The sequence below is a fragment of the Palaemon carinicauda genome, chromosome 3, assembly GCF_036898095.1.
Source record: "Palaemon carinicauda isolate YSFRI2023 chromosome 3, ASM3689809v2, whole genome shotgun sequence".
Taxonomy (NCBI): Eukaryota; Metazoa; Arthropoda; class Malacostraca; order Decapoda; family Palaemonidae; genus Palaemon; species Palaemon carinicauda.
The window spans coordinates 158,028,348-158,053,035 of NC_090727.1; the positions used below are offsets into that span (position 1 = coordinate 158,028,348).

The 24,688-nt window shown below is 43.6% G+C and overlaps 1 long non-coding RNA gene across 1 annotated transcript in view; it reads right to left on the reverse strand.

Moving 5' to 3' along the window:
• Positions 1–23,330, reverse strand: part of LOC137638719 (uncharacterized) — a 50,654-nt gene extending 27,324 nt beyond the window's left edge. The window contains exon 1 of the long non-coding RNA XR_011044174.1: positions 23,095–23,330. This is a non-coding gene — a long non-coding RNA (uncharacterized lncRNA). The remainder of the gene's footprint in view (positions 1–23,094) is intronic.
• Positions 23,331–24,688: the final 1,358 nt, after the last annotated feature.

Sequence of the window (24,688 nt, forward strand, 5' to 3'; positions counted from 1 at the left end):
TATACAGTAGTATGGTAGGATCCAATTCTTGATCAGAGGAGGTGGACAGTTCGTGAAGGGGATGCAATACCATGAACTGAGGACTTCAACCCCTAGGCCCTGCCACCTTTGCCAATTGCTTTACAGGCATTTCCCCACTGGTGTAAAGCTGGGGACGAGCCCCCTAGAGTGAGCCTCTACTATCACATCTTCAGCCAGAGGGATTACCTCTCCAACGAAAGTTAGGCCTAGAATTCTGCCTCCCAGGTTGTTGTTCGTCTGTGGGAGGGAGAAGGCGTCGTTGTTGGGGGGTTGCCTAAAGGGCGGGTTCTTAGTTTGCCTCTGAGGAGTGGGCAACCTCAGTGTGGTCAGATACTGGGCTCTGCCCTGGTCTTTCTAATTTCTCAATTACTCCCATCACATGATTGTGGGAAGAGAGGAGAGTTGATTAGGTCAGCGTTCCTTAAAACTGTGGCATATCTAGGGGACAGTTGTCTGGAGCATCTTGTTAAAACAGTAGTGCCTCTTCAGAGCAGTTTCCCCATAGGAAAACATTCTCAAGAGAAGAAACTCTGTGGCCTTGCCACCTGATCTACTGACTTCCTTGAACTGGTCTCGAAAACTTCCTTAGATCCCTCGAAAGAGCAAATCGAGTGTGCCCCAGACCAGTGGTGTACCCATGAACCATTTGGAATGGCTGCCATGGCAGCTATCTCATTATTTGTCAGTTCCAGACCTGAAATCATGGCTAGTAAATTCTGCATTTTTTTTCCAAATGTGAAGGTACCAAATTGGCCACATCTGGATCAATGGGTTGAGTGCTTTGAAAATCGCCAAAATTAACATAAAATTGTCTCTTGGGTGGCAGAGGCAATGGTGGAAGTTTCGATAACCTACTCGCTTTTAACGAGTTTTCTGTAGCAGAGACCTGGAAGTGCATAAACTCTCGAGTCTTTCATTTGGTTACAAAGAGCCACATCAAACCTAAGTCTAGGGTTCTGAGACTGCTGGAAGATGATATCGATGCCACATTGTTTATTAGCAGCCTGTGCTAAAGGAGGCTGATTCAGGCCTCTCAAGTGGTAGATTGGCCTCATGATCTTAATAAAGTGTGAGGCCTCTTTCCTCCATAATGGTTTCAAGAGGAGGTACATCAACAGAGCCAGAACTTGCATGCACCACATTATTTTCAAGAAAATCATCAATCATGATAATGTCCTGCTGGTAATTTTCTGTTTTGATAGTGCTCTTTGTCCTTACTCTAATGTCCTTCCTTTCCCTTGAGTGATAACAAAGCAGAAGCAGTGAAGGAATGGGAAGAGTCTAGATCACTCCCGTCGAAAGAGCTGTTGTTTCTAAGCCTAGATTGAGAAACAGAGGAGTTAAAAGTCTCTCTTGGAACTCGTTCTATGAGGCGAGAGACTGTACTGAGCACTCTGTTCATTAAAACGTCTACGGCGAGGACAGTGTCTATGTCGTCTATCAGGAAGTTCATTTACATCATATGTAGGGGAGATTCTCGGAAAGGGGGCTTTTTCCCACACCCTGAAACCCTTCCTGAAAAGAATAGCGTTCCAAAGAATGCCTATCCTGGAAGTCGTGAACGTCAAGAGTGAAAGAACGGGGTCTATCTTTTCAGTCCCTGGCCAAGAGTTTATAAAACTCCGGTGAGACTGTATAGATTGCTACGTCCTCTACTATCCAATGGACGGAATACATTTTTCTAACATCTCCATGATACAGAAGAATAGGCTTACATATCAAGATGGCGGCACATTCAATGACGTCATGACGGCTGGGAGAGACGACCTGTTTAGACCTGTTGGCCTGCCTAGGCTGTGGGAGGGGGACCCCCCTGTAGCTCCTCTTGGACGAAATTCTAGGTATGACAGGCTGCTTGGGAGGGAGAGACCTGGTCTGAAAATTAAAGTACAGGATTGCCAACTCTGGTGGGTGGGGGGGGGGGGGGGGGACAGCCGAAACTGTCCAACCATCCTCTCAGTACTGTACGGAAATGACAAATCTCTTGACTCATCCTGAACAAATTGGAGTCAGAGAATCAGGATCTTCCAATAAAAAGGGCGGGGGGGATGCAAGGCTCATTTCTAAGGTCCTTACAGGAATGAGGAGATGCTCCTCCTTTTCTTATCGGAGACACTTCTAATGAGATCATCTTGTCAGCATAGAGTATAACTCGCCTCCCGGCACACTCGTGAGGGGGAAGACAACGCAGCATAGTCTGGAATGGTTTGCTCAAAATCTATTTTTGGGGGAGATAGCCATGTCGTCCTGATGGAAGGTTCCTTTAAGTAGCTTCCTAGGGTATATTTGACTACAGTGATATTCGCAGATAATTTAACTTAAGATCTCCAGAATTCTAACTCCTGGCGCGAATATCCTTAAGTTTTTCCTTTTGGGATATCACATAATATCAGGGGATGTATTCTTGACGCGCCACATAGCAATCTGCATCCCGCACAGCGTTTACGCTTCGAAGGGGAAAAGTGGCAAAATAAAAGAGGAGCCGTTAATAAGGTTCCCTTCCCCCGTTACTGTTTGAGAACTCAGAAGGCGCCATAATTGCCGCCATCTTTATTCCTTTTTCTGTAGTGATATTGCTCGGTTGTTTTCCCAGTGCTCTCTCGTGATTTTGGATTTATTATGTAATCTCCAGCCTCTTCTGCCACTGGAAAGTTGAGTATCTAATTCTTATGCTGTATAAATTTAGCTCTAGCCGTAAAGTAAAAAATTGAACGAATTAAACAATTTTTGGCAGAGCTATTGCCTGGACCGGAGGCATCTTCGGCACTGTCGTTCATAACGCATGAGTTATTTAGTTAAGCAGAACAACTTTCCCGGTATAATAGCTTTAATAATTATTTAGCTATGCAGACCCAAGGCTGCAAAATAGAGATGTTCTGCTGCCTAGGATGGCGCCGGCTCTGGAACTCTGTTTCTCTATGATAAAGGGTGGCGGCTAGATGATGCCGGGCCCCCTTACTGTATTGGCAGACCCTAGGCTGGGGAATGAATTCTCCGTCCGCCTAGAATGGCGCCAATACTGAAACAGTTTCTCCTCAAGGTGTGGTAGGACCGCCTTAATGCCGGCTCCTCTCACACCTTATACAGGACCTTTTCTCCCTCCCCATTCTGTCCTTTAGTGATGGCCTAGCCCTCACATCCCTTTGCAGGATGACGGCCAATCTCGCCGCTTGCCGGCAGGTTGTGGGGCCGGCTTGGGTTTATGCTTGTATGGCCTAGTCGTTCAGCTTCCCTATCGGACACAGTGCTCCGGGATAGCTGTGTCGGCAGGACCAGCTGCCAGCAGAAGATCCATTAACTTTAGAACGTTCTTCAGTCCTCCCTTGGGCTGCCATTCACATCCTATGACCAGCAGGGACCGGCAACAGAGGTGGATGGGTGGAAGCTTGATTATCTTATATTATCCCCTTCCATTAGAACATTCATTCCGGAGGAAGGAAGTGAGACAGTGCTCTTACATCACCCTTTACTCCTTGCTTTCTCTCTCTCTCTTGGCTAGTGCCGCCAGGTACTAACCTAGCTGGCGGCTGCCGGCCACTAACCTAGCTGGCGGCTGCCGGCCACTAACCTAGCTGGCGGCTGCCAGCCACTAACCTAGCTGGCGGCTGCCGGCCACTAACCTAGCCGGCAAGATGCTGGCTAGACTTGTGGACCGACAGCCGATTATTCTCTGACATAACTGACTCAGCCGGTAAGAGCCGGCCGAGTTTGGTCTATCGGCAACTACCCTGTCACATAGATTGCTGTCTGGGCTAGTATGCCGACAGCCGGCGACCCTGCCGGCATCCAGTAAGCCGCCGGCAATACGGTAGGCCGCCGGCTACAAATTTTATCAATATTGTGTCAGTTGAACTGTGCCTTAGGTACTAGCCTTGCCACCTGCATGTCGGCGACAACTACAGTATATGTATATACAGTAGCCAGTAAATCTGTAGTATAGAACATACTGCAGACAGAAAACTATGGTATAAAAGTATGCAGTAGTTATAATTTTCAAACATACTCTGTGTCTCCAGTCACAGTCTATTGTTGAGATCTTATAGATAGGGAAAGGATTTCCCTTGCCATATACTGATAGATGATCAGTTATTAATGACCCTTATTATTAATCCTTTTGGAAGTGAGTGTTAGCTACACTCTTCTATCCTTATAGGCTAAATTCTTCCACCGGGCCTCCTGGGCAGGAAACACACGTATGTGTCTTTCCTAATTCATTTCTGGCTTATCTATCCAAGCCATATGCAATAAAATAAAATGGAAAATATTAGTAATAATATTTATTAATTTATCTAGGGAAATGAACTACAGTATACTGTACTCATTTTTATTTTCCTCTCTTTACAGGAGGACCATGTGAAGTGCGGCAACATCTTCTGCAACGTTCGTAGCAGGGATTTCTGCGGCCACCTGGAGTGTAGGACACATTCCCATTGTTCCATCACCAAGGGACCTCTCAAATATTGGGACCCCCAGGTATGTACAGTGAGCAAAGACTTGGTTTATGAGGCTTTTGAGAACCCAAGACAACGAAGTCAAGGGATGCAGTTCGGAACAAGCTGTGCAGATGGGTTTGTGGCTTCCAGAAGAATGCCACGGGGCCTTACCTCCCCAACCAGCGTATGAGGCAGTGATCAAGGCAGTTGAAGGTGGGAAACCTTGCCTTACACTGGAGGAGTGTAGACCCCTTTCCCTAGCCTTGCCAACAGATCAGAAAGACTGGAAGGATGTTCAGCTTACCTTCTGAGTTGGGAAGTTGGAGGCCAATATCGCTGGACGGCAGTTTAGCGAAAACCTCCCCAAGTTGTCAGAGTTCCTCCTGCGTATGGAGCAGGACACAAAAGAAAGGCTTGCTGCCTCTCTGTCCCTCCAGGGTCAGGCCAGTGAACATAGGTCCCCAGATATGTTCATGGTCATAGACAAAACACACTTGGCAACCCTAACTAAAGACTTTTTATAGCTTTGTTAGGGCTAGAAGGGCTTGTAGGGAGTTCGTGTTTGCCTCCGCTGCGGTACGACACGAACCCAGAAAGTTGATATCTTCCAACATCTGGTGGAAAGACCTCTTCCCGAATGAAGTGGTCAAAGAGATAGTCGACAAATCTGCCACGGAGAATAGGAATCTTCTCCAGAAGTGGGGCATGTCGGCCAAGAGGAAGTCTTTTCCGGATGAGGGTCCCCAACCGAAACGGAAGACAAAGAGGCCAAGGTTGCCTTCTCGCCCTGCTAGACAACAACAACTTCCCATGACTGCGGTGCCTTAGATGGTGGCACAGCCCCAACCCATCTACCAAATGGTTCCCCAGCAGGTGGTGACTCAGTCACCAGCCTTCACTCCCGCCCATGAGAGGCAGACCACTACTTTTCGCCCTAAAGGTAGAGGGTCAAACAGAGGTTCCTCTAGATGTCCCTCTAGAGGAAGAGGGAGTAGGGGAGGACGCGGTCAAGGAGGCAAGCCCTCCGGAAACCAGAAGCAATGAGATGCTTCCGTTAGGAGGAAGACTCCGGCTATTTCGGGATCGTTGGACCTTCGATCCCTGGGCCCACGGCCTAATCAAGAACGGACTGGGTTGGAGCTGGAGGACAGCTCCTCCATCATTCCCCCAATTCTTCCAACACTCCACCCCCATTCTGGAAGAATACACCTGAGAGCTCCTGAGCAAACAGGTAATAAGGAGGGCAAAGTCCATCAGATTCCAAGGAAGGCTGTTTTGTGTTCCCAAGAAGGACTCAGACAAACTCAGTGTCATTCTGGATTTGTCGCCACTCAACAAGTTCATAGAAAACAATAAGTTCTAGATGCTGACCCTTCAACACATAAGGGCCTTGCTGCCCGAAAGGGCATACGCAGTCTCCATACACATGGCGGATGCCTATTGGCACATTCCAATCAATCGCCAACTTTCCTCTTACCTTGGATTCAGGCTACAAAAAAGAAAGTACGCTTTCAGAGCCATGCCCTTCGGACTAAACATAGCCCCAAGGATCTTCACGAAACTTGCAGAAGAAGTCGTTCAACAACTACGCCTACAAGGGGTTCAGGTAACATCCTACCTCGACGATTGGCTGGTGTGGGCAGCATCCGAGACGAAATGCATGCAAGCATCCAAGAAAGTGATCCAGTTCCTGGAACATCTGGGATTCAAAATCAACACCAAAAAGTCTCGACTGTCTCCAGCTCAGAAGTTTCAATGGCTAGGTATACATTGGAACTTTACAGTCACATCGCCTCTCCATTCCATTAAAGAAGAGGAGAGAGATAGCGGGATCTGTCAAGAGACTACTAAAATCCAATAGGATTTCAAGACGCCAACAGGAGGTTTTGAAGACTAATTTTGAAGCTAAATTCAAGGGGGTTGCATCATACACAAGCTATCAAATTAGCATATGCACTCTTGGACTAGGCTATGTTGTCATTCAAATTGTATATCCATTTACTTGGATTTTTATTAAACTGATGTTATGCTTAACTTTATCCAGTAATAATGCATGTAAGATTCATATTTTAGTAACATTTATAAATAAAACCATGCAAATTATAATCCTTTCCATTGTTTACGTTTGGAAGTCGATCGACAATCCTGTACGCTTTCCAAATTAGCTGATTAAGACAGACTGCCGAAGGATTTTTCATATTTCTTAAAAGAAACTATCATTACTTGATCTATCATTTTCCAAATAGTATACTAATTTCAATAGTTTAATTTGAAATACTTCTCTCATTTTATTTACTGTTAGGAGTTAAATCGCATTTAGAAGTTAACCAGAGCTTCATTCAGCGCTGAGGTACTTGATTATAAAGCTTAACAAATCATTTATATTATGTTATAACAAATCTACATTCTCTGTTTTCAGACACTTAGTAACTTTATCTTTGAAATTCAGCATTTACATTTTTTGGGGCTCAAGCTATGTCGTCCTGATGGAAGGTTCTTATTGGTACCTTTCTAAGGGATATTTGGCTACAGTGATATTCCCAGAGAATTGACCTTTAGATATCCAAAATTCTAACTCCTGGCGCGAATATCCTTAAAATTTCTCTTAAGGATATCGCATAATATCAGGGGACGTATATCTCGATACGACACATAGCAATCTTCACCCCGAATAGCGTTTTCGTTTCGAGGGGGAAGAGTGGCGAATACATAAGGGGAGCCGTTATCAAGGTTACCCTTCCTCCCCTACTATTACAAGTATCCAAGATGGCGCTCATTCCTATTACTGTAGCGAATTCGCACGGTGGTTTTCCCTGTTGATCTAACGTTTTTTATTGCTTTTGTGAGGATTAATTATGCAATCTCCGGTTTCTTCTGCCTCTGGAAAGTTAAGTACTAATTCTTTACAGTGTATAATTTTTAGCTCCTGTTTCACAGAGAAACTAGACTAATTTATTGTGTTAAGGAGCTTGGCCAGTCACCGGAAGCGCCATGGGCGCTGTCGTTCATTATGCATGCTTTATTTAGTTAGCAGAACGACTTTCCCGGTTGTAATAGCATTAATAAATTATGAAAGCTTTTTAGGCACAATTATACTTGTAAAGATATATATTATATGTATAAGATATATATTTTATGTATATAATTTCCTCTTCCTTATGTCGATCGTATATGTTAGAGTTTCGGCGATTTAGGTAACCGAGACCTCGTCCTGCGCTAGGCTACCTAGCCTATGCGCTTTAGTATACTTTCAGACATTATCCCCATTTACCCTCGTGTATCATTTTATCAATTCAACGGGAGATAGTATATCTCCTAGAATTAATTATATAACTCGATACTCGTCTCCTGTGGAGTGCCGTCATAGGCGACAACCCTATCTGGTCTTGCCATACAGTAGTTCACTCCGGCTTGACTAGGCTAGAGTTTTCGGTCTCCCACCTTAGCCGGCGAGTAGCCCGGCTTTGGTTTTCGACAGAACCTCAGAGTATTCAGTCTTTTTGCCAGTAGCCAAGCAGCAGGGTGAGTAGTCACTCCCCTGCCGGCTTACAGCTGCCGGCATAGGAGGCTAAGCCTCCCTAGGCCGCACCTGAAGTGGTAGTTTGATGCTGCCACCTTCTCCCCTGCGGTCTAGAAGACTAGTCCTGTTTCGGCAGACCCTAGGCAGAAGAATAGATATTCTTCTGCCTAGGCGCCGATACTGAAACAGAATTTCTCCCTTGTGTGGAAGTGGCGGCAATCCGGCCGCCTTCTTCCACACTTGATACAGGACCCTTTTCCCTACACCTCTCTGTCCTTTAGCGATAGCCTAGCTATTGCAATCCTGTGGCCGGCATCCTACATTCTCACCACTTGCTGTGTAGATTGCAGTGCCGGCCGGGCTCCTACATAAGCAGCTGTATAGTCACTCAGTCTTTCCCTTATTGACGCAAGGCTCCGAAAAAGGTTGTGCCGGCTGTGACGGCTGCCGGTGGGAGACCCCTCTACTGTTGAGTGTTCTTCAGTCCTCTCTTGGATTGCCATCCACATCCCCGAAGCTGGCAGTGACCGGCGATGGATTTTGTGGCTGGATGGAAGCTAAGATGACACATTCTCCCCTTCTATTTGAACCCTCATTCTGGAAGAAGGCAGTAAGGTTAAGTACTTACACCCTTATTTATTGTTAACAAACATTTCAATAAGGTAGCCCTTCACTCCATGCTTTCTCTCTCTCTGTCAGCTAGTGCCGCCAGGTACTAACCCAGATGGCAGCATGCCGGCGGAACTGGTGCCACCAGGTACTAACCCAGCCGGCGATATGCTGGCTGAACCAGTGCTGCCGGCTGGATCGTGCCGCCAGGTGCTAGCCTAGCCGGCAACATGCCAGCTGAACTACAGTACAGTATATGATTATACAGTAGCCAGTATATTTGCAGTATAGATATACAGTACTGCAGACAGAAAACTATAGTATATATTATACAGTAGTTATTTTCCAACATATCTTGTGTTTCCTTGCACAGTCTATTGTTGAGACCATTCCTAAATAGAAAGAAAAGATTTCCTTCAATACACTGATAAAATCAGTTAACAACTTACCCCACAATATTAACCTGTTAAGCGTCCCCCCTGGACCAGGTTGCCGCTAACGTACCGTCATGCTTTTTTTGCCCTGAGCGGTCATTTCACTAATGATAATTTTTCAAAGTTAATATCATTTCTTTATGCTTATAATTCGTATTTATAGTTAAAAGTAGGGATATTAATTAAATGGTAGAGTAAAAAAACAATTAATACTACTATTATTTCATTTCAAATGGCTACATAATACTGAATATTCTAATGGGTTCTTTTTATCTTCAATCATAAATCTTATGCCTGGATAAGCAACAAAAGCAAATGGATAAGTCTCTCTCTCTCTCTCTCTCTCTCTCTCTCTCTCTCTCTCTCTCCTCTCTCTCTCTCTCTCTCTCTCTCTCTCCATATCGTTTCCTATATAGTTTTCAAATATGTTCGTCATACATTTGTACATTATTTATCCACTTTATTCTCTCTCTCTCTCTCTAAGTTTCTATTTACAGCCCCCATATGCTGAGAGTGTTGCCAAGTGGTGATCCTATACTTACTATACGAGTAAACGTAATATCACGAGACTGACGGCTTGAAAAGGGTAATTAAAGTCATGAACGGAATACTGTATGCAGTTGAAGGCGGTACCGAGTAGATCGTGGTGAACGGTTTATCACGTGGGTGACGCTTAACAGGTTAAAGAACTTAAGAAGGGTCAGTGTTAATATACACTTATCTGTCCCTAGGGGTTAGAACCCTTCTCTTGGAGTTTGCCTGGATATGGAAACTCTATAGCTTTAATTTTGGGGGAGGTCACAGCAATTGGCTGGACAGGAAGCACAAGTATGTGTCTTTCCTATTTCCTTTCTAGCTTAACTATCCTAAGCTATATTTTATTTTCCTTTCTTTACAGAAGTACAAAATGAAGTGCGATGTTATATTCTGCAACCACAGGAGTAAGGACTTCTGTGGTCACAAAGCGTGCAGGTCTCATGCCCCCTGCACCAAACATACTGAAACCCTGCGGTACTAGGACCCCCAAGACTGCAACATATACTGGACCTTGGTGACCGAAGGTTTCGACGACCCCAAGTCAGAGGAGTCAAGGGATGCAGCACGAGAAAAGCTGCGCAGATGGGTACGAGGGTTCCAAAAGAACTCTACGGGACCGCACCTACCTAATGAAAGGATGCACAACTTGCTGTTCCCAAAAGCGGGTATCGAAGCTGTCGTGCCCCAAGCACGACCTGAACCCCCCTGCGTCCAGATTGCCATCGAGACGGATGTCAGTGAGGCAATGCAAGGCATGGAGATCCACCAGGAGGAAAGGATGTCTTAAGTGTCCACGGACACTGAAAAGGATCTACTGAGGGATTATCCCGAGGAGGAGTCGACTCTACTTCCGGACGAAGATGATGATCTCAAGTCAGAGTCCCTTCCGTCTGTGCCAGCACCAGAGCCGTTACCTTCACCATCTTCTGCCCCTCCATCAGACGACATGAGACGGGCACTGGCCAATCTTATGGCTCTAATGGAGAACATTCGCAAGCAAGTAGAAGCTAGGGAAGCAAAACTTGAGAAAGAGCTCCGTGAAGCTCGACTCTCCGCCTCCCGAGGGTCATACAAGAGACTCAGAGTACAAGACCTCCCACCCTGCTCCAAAACTAATCCCTGGAGGTATGCGGAGTTTATGCCGATCACCAACGGCAAACTCTACATATCGGAGAAGATGGGAGCCGTCACCCTTGATGACATTCAGTTCTGGCCAAGCTTTAATGCTTACCCAGACTGCTTCATTCGACTGAAGCAAGAGCCAGCGTCGAAAGAAGAGACAGAACCCAAGGAGGTCATGGTATTCAACCATGACAAGGCACAGGCTCTCTTGTCGAGCAGCCTATAGAAGGTGTGCTACATGACCTCTAAAGTGTCTGCCCTGAGCAAGAAGCATCCTACCTTTCTTGCTCCAGCTTCAATAGCCTTCCCCTTTACATTGAAGGCTTTTAAAGCTGTTGCCAAGGCAGTGGAGGCAGGCAAACCTTGTCCTACACTGGAAGAGTGTAGACCTCTGTCGTTAGCCCTGCCCATGGAGGATAAGGATTGGAAAGAAGTCCACCTAACCTTCTCAGTAGGGAAGTTGGATGCAGATATCGCGGGACGACAGTTCAGCGAGAATCTCCCGAAACTGTCAGACTTTCTCTTGCGTAGGGAGCAAGAGACAAAGGAGAGATTAGCGGCATCCCTATCCCTACAGAACTGCATGGAAATGTGTGCAGGCCTAAAGAGCACCCCAGACATGAATATGGTCATGGCCAAAATGCACATGGCCACCTTAGTAAAGGACTTATACGGCTTTATGAAAGCCAGGAGAGCATGTAGAGTGTTCGTGTTTGCTGCAGCAACAGTAAAACACAAACCCAGGAAGTTGATAGCTTCCAATATCTGGAGTAAAGACCTCTTCCCAAATGAAGTGGTCAAGGAAGTAGTTGACAAAGCTGCCATGGAGAATAAAAATCTTCTCCAGAAGTGGGGAATGTCATCTGAGCGCAAGTCTTCCTCGGATGCGAGTCCCCAACCTAAGAGGAAGACAAAGAGACCCAGACTACCCTCTCGGCCTGCCCAGCAACAACATTCCACAGTCACCATGACCACAGTGCCCCAAGTGGTTGCTCAACTGCAAACTGCATTCCAGATGGTGCCTCAACAGCTGGTCGGCCAGTCACCAGCATTCAACCCAGTGTTCGAGAGGCAAACCACTACCTTTCGTCCCAAAGGTAGAGGCTCCAGACGGGGCTCCTCAAAACACCCCTCACGAGGTAAGGGAGGACACGGTCAGGGAGGTAAATCCTCCGGACAATCTAAGCAATGAGATGCTTCAGGTAGGAGGGGGGTTCTAACATTTTCAGGATTGTGGGACCTTCGATCCTTGGGCCCACAGCCTAATCAAGAACGGACTTGGACAGAGCTGGAGCAAGCCTCCACCATCATTTCCTCAATTCTTCCAACACTCCACCCCCTCACTGGAAGAATATACCCTAGAACTATTGAGCAAATGGGTAATAAGGAGGGCAAAGTCCATCAAATTCATGGGAAGGCTGTTTTGTGTTCCCAAGAAGGACTCGGACAAACTCAAGAGTCATTCTGGACTTGTCGCCACTCAACAAGTTCATCGAGAACAGCAATTGCAGGATGTTAACCCTTCAGCACATAAGGACCATGTTACCAAAAGGGGCATACACAGTCTCAATAGACCTGGCAGATGCTTACTGGCAAATTCCAGTCAACCGCCCCCTCTCCTCCTACCTAGGATTCAAGCTACTGAAGAAGAGGTACGTCTTCAGAGTTAAGCCCTTCGGACTAATCATAGCCCCAAGGATCTTCACGAAACTTGCAGACGCAGTCGTTCGACAACTATGCCTAGAAGGCGTTCAGGGAGCAGCGTACCTGGACGACTGGCTGGTGTGGGCAGCATTCAGGACGGCTTGTCTACAAGCATCCAAGAAAGTGATCCAGTTCCTGGAACATCTGGGATTCAAGATCAACTTCAAGAAGTCTCGACTCTCACCAGCTCAGGAGTTTCAATGGCTGGGAATCCATTGGAACTTGAAGTCACACCGCCTCTCCATTCCCCCAAGGAAGAGGAGAGAGATTACAGGATCTGTCAAGAGACTACTGAAATCCGACAGGATCTCAAGACGCCAACAGAAAAGAGTACTGGGCTCTCTCCAGTTCGCAGCAGTAACAGACCCAGTGCTAAGAGCACAGCTGAAAGATGCATCAGGAGTCTGGAAAAGATACGCATCAAACGTTCGAAGAGATAAAAAAGGACCGATACCGACCTTACTACGATCACTTCTCAAGCCATGGTCAAAGGCCAAGAACCTAAGGAGGACTGTGCCCTTACAACCACCTCCACCATCAATAACCATCCAGATGGATGCCTCACCGGAAGGATGGGGAGGTCACGCCCATCAAAAGAAAGTCCTAGGGACTTGGTCTTCCCTGTTCAAGACCTTTCACATCAACATTTGGGAGGCCATGGCAGTCCTTTTGATGTTGAAAAAATCTCCCCTCGCAGATTAGCCCACATCAAGCTGATCCTGGACAGCGAAGTAATAATGAGATGTCTGAACCGACAAGGCTCGAGATCGTCCCATATCAACCATGTGATATTGGCCATCTTCCGTCTGGCGGAAAAGAAGAGATGGTACTTTATCAGCATTTCACCTTCAAGGGTTCCGCAATGTGACAGCAGATACTCTATCCAGGCTCAAGCCAAAAGAGTCAGAATGGTCCCTAGATGCAGACTCATTCTCCTTCATCTTACAACAAGTCTCGGAACTGCAGATCGACTTCTTCGCGACGAGCGACAACAGGAAACTACTTCGATATGTACTGTAGCCCCATATGAGGACCCTCTAGCAGAGGCGACAGACGCCATGTCCCTTGATTGGAACAAATGGAACCGGATTTACCTGTTCCCTCCGACCAATCTTCTACAGAAGGTCCTTAACAGGCTGAGCTCCATCCGAGGAACAGCAGCTCTAATGGCTCCCAAGTGGCCCAAGAGCAACTGGTTCCCTCTGATAATGGAACTAAGGCTGGTCCTTTCTACCGAACCCAGCACTTTCTCAACGAGTTCAGAAGTCGACTGTCTTCCCTTCATCACAGAGAACCCAAAACCTTAATCTCATGATTTTCTCGCCTTAGCGGTTAAGAAAAGATTTGTCATCTCAAAAGGCAGTACAGTGGTACCTCTACATACGAATTTAATTCGTTCCACAACCGACTTCGGATGTAGAAAATGTTCGGATGTCGAAACGAATTTTCCCATAAGAATACATTGAAATAGGATTAATCCGTGGTTGAGCCCAAAAACCTATGATAACTTCTTAATAAACTACTACACATAATTTCCCATGAGAATAATACACACTAAATTAGATAATAGACATGTAAAAAAGAATGATCACAAAATGATAAATAAGAAACGGGTTTTTAGCGTCACTTTACCTTAGAAACTCCAGAGCAGGTGTTGTTGGTCTTGCTACGCAGAGAGGAGACGGACGGGCGGCGAGGAGGTAGAGAGGTTAAGTACGATAAACGTACACTACCGTAACTTATTCTAACTTACACTAAGTGAACTTTAACATAACTTAGCTTATTTTTTTTTTTTTTTTATATTTTATATTTTTTTTACATTTTCTTTTTTTCTTTTTGATGATTAATTTTAATCACTTTCACTCCCTACACTTAAAATTGATTGAATTTCTTTCGCTTCACTCTTTGCCGTTTTCTTTGTTTCACTTTCTTTTGCTTCACTCTGCCGTTTTCTTTGAATCACTTCCATCCTCTTCATCACGAGTTCGCTTCGTAGTTTTTTTTTAAAGAAACTATCGATAGATAGTTGCTTGGTACGGCTTTTCAGAATGTTTCGAAAGTGAGTTAGGCAAACATCATCGAACTGCGTAACTACACGACAAACCTGCAATTTCTTTGGGTGGTATTTGTCGATGAAGTCGACCACGTCTTGATATTTTCCTAACACCTCTTTTATTTGCGCCGAACCTAACACATGTTCTACCTCCTTGATCCCTTCCTCGTCATCACTCATGTGCTCAGACATAGCATGGAGTTCCTTGAGCTCCTCTGTGGTAAGTTCGTCGTGATGTTCAGCGACGAGTTCCGTGACGTCATCTGCGTCGACCTCCAGACCCATGGACTTACCAAGGGAGACGATTTCCTCTACGTCTTCCGCTGCACCCACCACAGGATCAGGTTCGGGGTCAAAACCTTCGAAATCTCGGGGAGAAACTGCATCAGGTCACAGCTTCTTCCAGGCAGAATTGAGGGTACGTCGAGTTAATCCCACCCAAGCCTGATCTATGATCTTCAAGCAGTGCACGATGTTGAAGTGGCTCCTCCAAAATTCACGCAAAGTTAAGTTGGTGCTTTGCGTGACATTAAAGCACTGCTTGAATAGGTGCTTGGTGTAGAGCTTCTTGAAATTTGAGATGACTTGCTGATCCATGGGCTGGAGGATAGAGGTGGTATTCGGGGGAAGATACAGCACCTTTATGAACTTAAATTCATCGAAGATATCATCTTCAAGTCCGGGGGGGGGGGGGGGGGGTGAGCGGGTGCATTGTCAAGGCATAGCAGGGACTTTAAAGGCAATTTCTGTTCATGAAGATACTTCTTCACAGAAGGGCCGAAAACTTGGTTAACCCATTGCACAAAGAACTGCCTAGTGACCCAGGCCTTCGAGTTGGATCGCCAGAAAACATGAAGCTGGTCCTTATCGACGTTGTGTGCCTTAAAGGCCCTAGGGTTCTCCGAATGCTAAACCAGTAAGGGCTTGACTTCAAAGTCCCCGCTAGCGTTGGCACATAGGGCAAGAGACAACCGATCCTTCATTGGCTTATGCCCAGGCAATTTCTTCTCTTCGGCGGTGATGTAGGTTCGACTGGGCATCTTCTTCCAAAACAGCCCGGTTTCATCACAATTAAACACTTGCTGCTCTACGTAGTCTTCTTCCAGCACGATCCTTTCAAAGTTCTTGACAAAGTCAGCTGCAGCCTTTGTGTCCGCACTAGCAGCCTCTCCGTGGCGAACAACTGAATGAATCCCAGACCGTTTCTTAAATTTCTCAAACCAGCCACGAGATGCCTTGAAATCGTCTGAGGAAGGTTCGGTTGAACTCTCCCCAGCATCACCCCCCAGAGCTCTCCTCCTTCAAGTCCATGAAGATGGTGTGCGCCTTCTCGCAGATAATGGTTTCGGTGATGGTGTCGCCAACAATCTCTCTGTCCTTGATCCAGATTAGCAGAAGTTGTTCCATCTCTTCTATGATAGGGCTACGGCGTTTTGAAATAATGGTGATCCCCTTAGAAGGTTTCACTGCTTTAATAGCTTCCTTCTGTTTCAGGATTGTTGAGATCGTCGACATATTACAGCCATACTGTTTAGCAAGTTCATTCACGCGGACGCCACGCTCATGTTTTTCAATAATTTCCTGCTTTACGTCTAAAGAAAGCATTTCCTTCTTCCTTTTCTCACCACTACCACTACCACTTGCAAAACTAAGCCTTTTAGGACCCATACTTTACGTAAATTACCGTAAAAGGATGCACGTAAAAAATCACGATTACGACAGTACAATAATAGCAGAACGCACAGGGCACAACCGCAAGAAGCCGACGAGAACAGAGGACTGACCCAAGCCGAGCTAATTGAGGGTCCCTCCGAGGTCGAAGTGCTGCCTTCTATCGGCGGGAATAAAAAACACATCAGGCGCTATGAGTACCGACTACTCGTACGAGTATTATTTACTTCGGGTGTCGAAAAAAAAATTCGGGTGTAGAGTAGGAACGTGTTCGAATTGTACTTCGCGTGTCGAAAAATTCGGATACAACCGGTACGACGAAAATTGCTTACTTCGTGTGTCGAAATAAAATTCGGGTGTAGAGTCAAAAATTTGCAGGAATTTTACTTCGGATGTAGAGGTTCCACTAAGACTTCTTAGAAGAATACAAGTCCAAGTCAACCAGAAGACAATATGAATCGTCTTGGAAAAAGTGGGTTGCTTTCGTCAAAGCAAAAGGACCGAAAGAAATCTCAATAGACTTTTGTCTGTCCTTCTTTATCCACCTTCATGAACAAGGTCTGGCAGCCAACACGATAACTACCGTATGTGCAAGTCAGCTCTGACTAGACCTCTTCTATACGCCGTCCAAGTGGACCTGACGAACGAAATCTTTAACAAGATCCCAAAGGCATGTGCTAGATTTAGACCTGCAGCTCCTCCGAAGCCCATTTCATGGTCCTTGGACAAGGTCCTACATTATGCTTCAACCGTGAATAATGAAGATTGCTCTCTTAAGGATCTAACCAAAAAGTTATTTTCCTGTTCGCTATAGCCTCAGGGGCTAGAGTTAGTGAAATAGTGGCCCTATCCAGAAACAAGGGCCATATTCAGTTCACAGAAGTGGGAGAACTGAATCTTTTTCCTGATCCAACCTTTCTCGCCAAAAAGCTACCCACTAAGAGATGGGGTCCCTGGAGAATCTGCCCTCTGAAGGAAGATGTCTCTCTGTGTCCAGTAGAATGTTTAAAGGTCTGTCTATCTCCAAAGAACTTCAGACTTCAGGGGAGGACAGCTCTTTAAATGAGAAACTTTAGGATCAAACTTATCCCTAAAACGACTGAGGGCGAAGCTCACCTACTTTATTCGCAGAGCAGATCCTGACAGTAAACCCGCAGGTCATGATCCAAGGAAAATTGCTTCATCACTGAATTTTTTTCAGCATATGGACTTTGAGCGTCTTCGCTCATACACTGGATGGAAGTCATCCAGTGTTCTATAAACATTATGCAAAGCAAGTGCATGAATTGAAGCATTATGTGGTGGCGGCAGGTAGTGTATTAAAACCTGTCGTCTAGTACTGCGATGAACAGTGAATTGATTGGGACTCTCAATTAGGGTGAAAAGGTGTTGACACCTGGCAGTGCAATACCTTTTAAGTGAGTGTCACCATGATGACACTAAATACTGTTAAAAAATCACAGGTGTAGAAGTATACAGATAACACTTGTGCCATGTGTACTCTTACACAGTGTTGATAATATCCAACATTTACAGAAAACTATATTAGAAAATTTTCTTAAATTTTCAAATATCATAGTGGCACTAATTATTTCTTCCCTTTCTGGTAGAAACCAGCAGGTTCAAAAGATGTCTCCTCACAGCCCGAGGAGGAGAACGTCCGGGGAGGAGGGGGGTTACCCACCCCTCCACTCTACGAACCTCCAGAGAGGAACGTTCAACAGACTCCACCCAAAGGGGAGACTGATCAAGGTCTACAGATAATTCCTCCGCAGGGGAGGAGAGTTCACCCGAAGGAGAACTATGTTTATAACAAGGTTCTCTTTCCACCCCTGGAGGAGAACCTAAAGTGTCAGGAAATTGCCGATGTAAAGGGGCAATCTTCTCTCGCAAATGAGAGATATGTTCCCCGGAAGGGGAAGCTTGCCTTGGAGAGAGTCCTGCCACCACCCCTGGTGGGTTAGCTAACTCCTCGGCGTCGGAACCAGACTCCCGGCCTGACCGACGGGCAACAGCGCCTGCGCCAACAAGAGGAGGATTGACCTCTGCAGAGGAAGGCGATGACCGCCTTCTCTCTGCTTCCCTTCGGAGGAGTTCGAGGAGAACTTCCTTCAAAGGGGGACCATCGACGCCCAGCGATGGCCACAAAGACACAAGGTCTGGAAAGGAACAGGCCCTTCCTGGGGGAAGAGGAGGAGCCGACTCACTAGGGGAGCCACCACCTTCGCCTATCCCACAGGGTTGATTTGGAGTCACAAGCCCTGCGCTACTACTCGACCGTGCCCCGGAAGGGCCTGGTCGAGGATTAGCTTCAGTTAGAGATTTGGGGGTAGAGGAAGCAGACGCCCGTGATTTCTTCAATTTCAAGGAAGACCCCGAAAACGAAGATTCACGTTTAGACTACTTCTTCTTACGCGCAAACCTCTCCCACTGGGAGGCAGGCCACTCCCTACACTCGGAACAGGTGTTGTCCCGCGAACACTGACTTCCCGGCAAGCCGGGCATAAAGGGTGTGGGTCCGTCTCTACGGACGACATGAAGGTACCGCAGCGGCGGCTTTCAATACCTGGACATGTCCACATAGCGGGACAATAACCAAACACACACAGGTATACACAAAAGAAAAAGGAGACTTATGGGGTCTTTTGACTGGCCAGACAGTACTACATTGCGCCCTTCTCTCTGGTTACGGTTCATTTTTCCTTTGCCTACACATACACCAAATAGTCTGGCCTATCCCTTACAAATTCTTCAATGTCCTCATACACCTGACATCACTGACATTACCAAACAATTCCTTTTCATCCAAGGGGTTAACTACTGCACTGTAATTGTTCAGTTGCTACTTTCCTCTTGGTAAGGGTACAAAAGACACTTTAGCTATGGTAAGCAGCTCTTCTAGAAGGAAACTCCAAAATCAAACCATTGTTCTCAAGTCTTGGTTAGTGACATAGCCTCAGTACCATGGTGTTCCACTGTCTTGGGCAAGAGTTCTCTTGCTTGAGGGTACACTTGGGCACACTGTTCTGTCTTATTTCTCTTCCTCTTGTTTTGTTAAAAGTTTTTATAGTTTATATAGGAAATATTTATTTTAGTGTTGTTGTTGTTCTTAAAATATTTAATTTTTCCTCGTTCCCTTTCCTCACTGGGCTACTTTTCCCTGTTGGAGCCATTAGGCTTATAGCATCTTGCCTTTCCAACTAGGGTTGTAGCTTAGCTAGTAATAATAATAATAATAATAATAATAATAATAATAATAAAGTCAAGGCAGTTTATTTAACGGGAGAGAGAGACGGTACGTCTGCACTCTACCGAGCCAAAAGTAAAAGTGGTTACTCAACCAACAGGTGTGAGTGAGCGGGGTAGCCAGTCTACCCCAACTCCCTCCCGCTAACTAGCGGATGGGGTAATTATCCCTTACTAAAATTGTCTTGACTGGTTTTCAGCATTGCCGAAAGTAATACCCTATAAATACCGAAGGTTTGTATCTGTGTCGGAACAAATGCATAATGAACTAATTGAACGACCGTGCCAAAGATTAATATCTAGATCAGGAATAAAAAATTTAATAAGTTTCTGTACAATAGCTAATATTTGAACGAGGTTATTAATCAAATGCACTGACATCAGACAAACATAAAAAGGTAACAAATTAACAAACTAAAATAACTACCACCACATTTTAGGTATGAGACCATAAAGATACATTACAAAATTAACTAAGAATGCACAAATACAGCATTTACATATACTTTATAAATATATTGAAAGATGTAGGACCTTTCCCCCCCCAAAAAAAAAAACATGGGTACACACTAAGTGTTACAATAAACTAAAATGATTAGTGAATAACAAATCAATGTGAACCCGTTCCGTTACAGGTTCGACAAAGAAGGAAGTTTTATTGTCCTTCTTAACATATACAGTAACTCCACTTTCATGACAAGCCCATCATTTCCTGGGAAAGTTTTTTAACCCCTCCCCCCCACCAGGGCCACTGGCCTCTGGGAGAATCAATATTCTTCGACAATACAATATCTCCTGATTGGAGATTACTCATAACCTTTGTCAATTTCTTTTTAAATTGTAAATAATGAATAAACTCCTTCCCTTACTTCCTCTCGAAGTCTTCTGCAAGGAGCTGTACACATTTCCAATTAGACCTATATGCTTCTCTCAGCTTAATGTCTTGGTAGGAATACAGTAATCTACATTTGGATTTTTATATGTAAGCAGCACCGATAATGAGAGGGCAAAAGGACCTTCTGGGTCCATGGACACAGGTACAATAGGCAGAGAATTGACTATCCTGCAGACCTCGGATAGAAAGGTCACATGTACCTTATGAGTTAAGTGCTTAACTTTACGATTCATCCTCATGTCTAAAATTCTTCAGGCAACGGTGATCATGCATTCCCAAGCTCCTCCCGTGTGAGAAGTAAACAGAGGGCTAATTATCCAAACACAGTTGTGTTCTGTTAACTGCTGTATTGGTTCTCCATCAAAGACTACTTTGAGACTCAATTAATTGAGAGCAGCAACAAATTTAGTACAGAACAGATTTGTTTTACCATACTCTTAAGACAATTCTTCTCAGAGAATTGATAAAAGATGAGGTATTAAGTTATTCTACTACTATACATCATAACCAAAAACCAAGGACGATCAGACATTTTTACCGACAATGTATTAACAAAAAACAAAACATCTGGAGGAAAACTAACATGTCAGTGTAAGTACATACTGCATCCATGGGATAACAGAGAGGAACAATATTCATCAGAAAAAAACTCTTATTTTGCAGAAGATTCAAGTAACTTTATTGTATGAATCATCTCAAAAATACATAAGTAAAGAAATAGATATCCAAATTTGGTTGAAACTGTAATAATACCCAAAAGAGATCGAGAGATAAAAATTGCAAAGGATTTCTATACAATCCTATACTATAATGATATTAGAAATAACTTTGCCAACAGAAATAATGAAACTACTACATAACAGTAGTAGAAAGCACTAAAAGGCATGAAAAGAAGCAAAGCAACAGAAAATGCCCTAACAATAGATTTAATAATAGATGGAGGAGATTTCATGGAAGTAAAACTATCTAAAGTTTCCACAATGTCTGCAAGTATCTTTTTTAGTTACAGCTTTGAAAAAACTATCATTACAGTATACTAATTCACAAAAAGGGAGACATAAAAGACCTGAAAATTATTCTCCGATAAATTTACACTAATATATAAAATATTTAAAAAGATCATATTATGCCAAATGGAAGGCTAGATTTTTGTTTAAGTGCTTTTACAAACCTGAACTATTACCCTTGTTTTTTCACCTAATTCGGATTCCTCAGATTCCAATTGTTAAATTAAGACATTGCAGACAGTCTCAGTCTAAGGTAAGGATAAGGCCATCTAAGGGGTTTCGCAAAGAAAGAAAGGATACGGTTAGCTGGGACTCTTATGTTTGTTTCCTTTTTAAAAAAGGGCCATGTTAAAAATATTGAAGTTGGTGTTCAAAAGAAAAGAGCTCAAAAGAAAACTGAACTCTAGAGAATGGTGCTTGTGATAACTGCGGCAGTTAGTCTGTAATTGTTGTTTCGCCCTCTTATTTTTACATGAATTTTTTTTTTCTGTTACTTTTCAAATTGCTCTGTTGGTTTAGGGCAATATTATCTTCTGTAATTCGTTAGTTTTCAGTTCATCACACCCAACACCCAGATTCCCACCTGGGGTTCCCCCATTAATGATGGGGGTTAGGGGTTTTGTTGGGTGGTAATCAGAGAAAAACGATGCTCTTATGAAAGATAAGATCAGAACACAATAGAACAACAGAAAACCAAATGTTTTTGCATGAAAAAAGACTGGGTGAGGACTACAGAAATTTGACCCTGCAGGTTTGGTATACTTATGGCCAACTCAAAAACATAGAATGCACACCACATATATAAATCCTAACCTAACTAACGTGGGCTTATATCACATGTGGCTTGGGGCACTGTCTTACTCCCCCTTACTTGGTCAAGGCAGGGAACAGGAATGAACTGTGGCAAAAGGCCCAAATCCTTGACCAATTAAGAAAAATGCTGATAGCAAATGGCACACACATGCATAGTAACTGAAATTTCATCGCTAACAAGGGGCCACAGGTGTCAAACATAAAAGGGTGGACTTATCCTTACTAGTAATTCATAACACACAATACATGGGTATTAGTGTAGTTTATTACAGGGTAATGTAACCTAGGGAAAAAAATTTTTTTTTTTCTATAGAAAAAGGTCCGTTCTCTTCGAAGATGATACTCGTTGCTGTCGGAAATTAATGGTTTCAGAAATAAATATATATATATATATATATATATATATATATATATATATATATATATATATATATATATATATATATATATATATATATCTGCCGATAATGGGGCACCCCCAGTGGGAAGTCGGGGTTTTGGGTGGGGAAAACATACTGGGGAAATGGTCCTGTAAGGAGGAGTCACAAGGGGTGTAACCCATAGTAGGTAACCAGGTACTATTATAGTTCTGGACGGAACAACAATTTATAATAAAGAAAAAAATTCCTAAACACAAACTCCCATTTTCTTCAGTTCCTAGGTTAGGTTAGGTGGTGTTCTTGAGTGTTTACCTCGTAAAATTTAGTTTTTCCCCTAGGTTACATTGCCCTGTAATACAGTAAAATTATACCTGGCCAGCTCCTCCAGCGCGCATAAAATATGAAGATCAACTAACCTAAAATTTCCCCCTTTTAGAAGTTATAAAAACCTACAAACCATATCCGGGTCAAAACTGTACAGGAAAATGCTAAAAAAAAAAACTGCCATGGACCTAATTATTTTTCACTTGACAAACTTCAAAGATGACTTGGCTCTGTCTTCGAAGTTAAATGGGTATGCAAAAAGTTAACCTTCTCCTGTTGCATGCAAATGTTACTCAACATTATAATGGCTTCCAATTCAACTTACCTTAAGCGTTCACAAATAAAATTCTTCCTAAATGGAGAAAACCGAGTAACAACCCACACTACTAGCTTTGGACCCTTGATAAAGGTCAAAAGTCTCTCTCCAACAAGCGAAGGAAGCAGGAGACAGGACATTTAACCAGTGTTGCCAGATGGGTTAGTCTAAAAATCCCCAAAACAACCGAAAAATTCCCATATCCACAAACATATTTCTTTCTGATCCTGTAGTCTTTACTAATATAGAAATTACTCCCTTTACTTCATATAAGTGCAAGCCAACTATTTGCAACAATATAAAGGTTTTCTCATCTTTGTCTCTTCTTCATAGAAATTTGTACAGAATATCTACATCAGGCACCCAAAATCCCCAAATCTAGGGATAAATTTCCATATCTGGCAACACTGCATAACACTATGCCTATGTCTTATAATTTACCACTCTCAGTTCAATGTCTTGGTAGGAATACAGTAATCTACATTGAAAAAAAAGTACTGTCGTTTATTATTTGGTTTGTTAAAGTCTTTATTTTACATTTTTAATATAATTTACGAATGCTCCAAATACAGTATTCGTGAACAATCTAAAGAAAACGGATTTCTTGATTCAATGATAATTGCTTTGGTGCAAATAAATCACCAACTACTATTTTAGCAACATTAAAGGGTCCTTACTGTAATAAGTCTTTGATTAGAAACATTGGAATTTTGTTTCATAGTCTACTTCTTCCACTAATCTTCTACACTCATCAAATAATTTCCAGAATTCGATATCATCACCCAAACTCCATTTTGACCATTCATGCATCAACCATTTATCCTTCTACTCTTCATATGCCCCTCTCCTTTCCTCAATATTACAATACATTTTTTTCACTTCCAAATATCCATTTATAAATAGAAAACAAATTCTAGAATGCAGACAATTTATCACAGGCCTTTAAGGATGCTCTTCTCTCATCTTAATTTCGTTTATTGCATTAGTTTATCCAATATTACAATGCAATACACTATCAATTATATCATTCATGGACATTTTCAAAATTTTAACATAGTACATACCTCATCTAGTGGGAGAGTGTGTGAAGATTTTTTAAAGATTATTATTTTTTCATCTTCAATCTTCCCCCATTGACATTGTATGAAAAGCTGTAGTGTGTGTGTATGCATGTGTGTGTAATATATATATATATATATATATATATATATATATATATATATATATATATATATATATATATATATATATATATATATATATATATATATATATACATACATACATATACCAAAGGCACTTCCCCCAATTTTGGGGGGTAGCCGACAACAACAAGAAACAAAACAAAAAAGGGGACCTCTACTCTCTACGTTCCTCCAGCCTAACCAGGAACTCAGCCGAGTTCAGCTGGTACTGCTAGGGTGCCACAGCCCAACCTCCCACATTTCCACCACAGATGAAGCTTCATACTGCTGAGTCCCCTACTGCTGCTACCTCCGCGGTCATCTAAGGCACCGGAGGAAGCAGCAGGGCCTACCGGAACTGCGTCACAATCGCTCGCCATTCATTCCTATTTCTAGCACGCTCTCTTGCCTCTCTCACA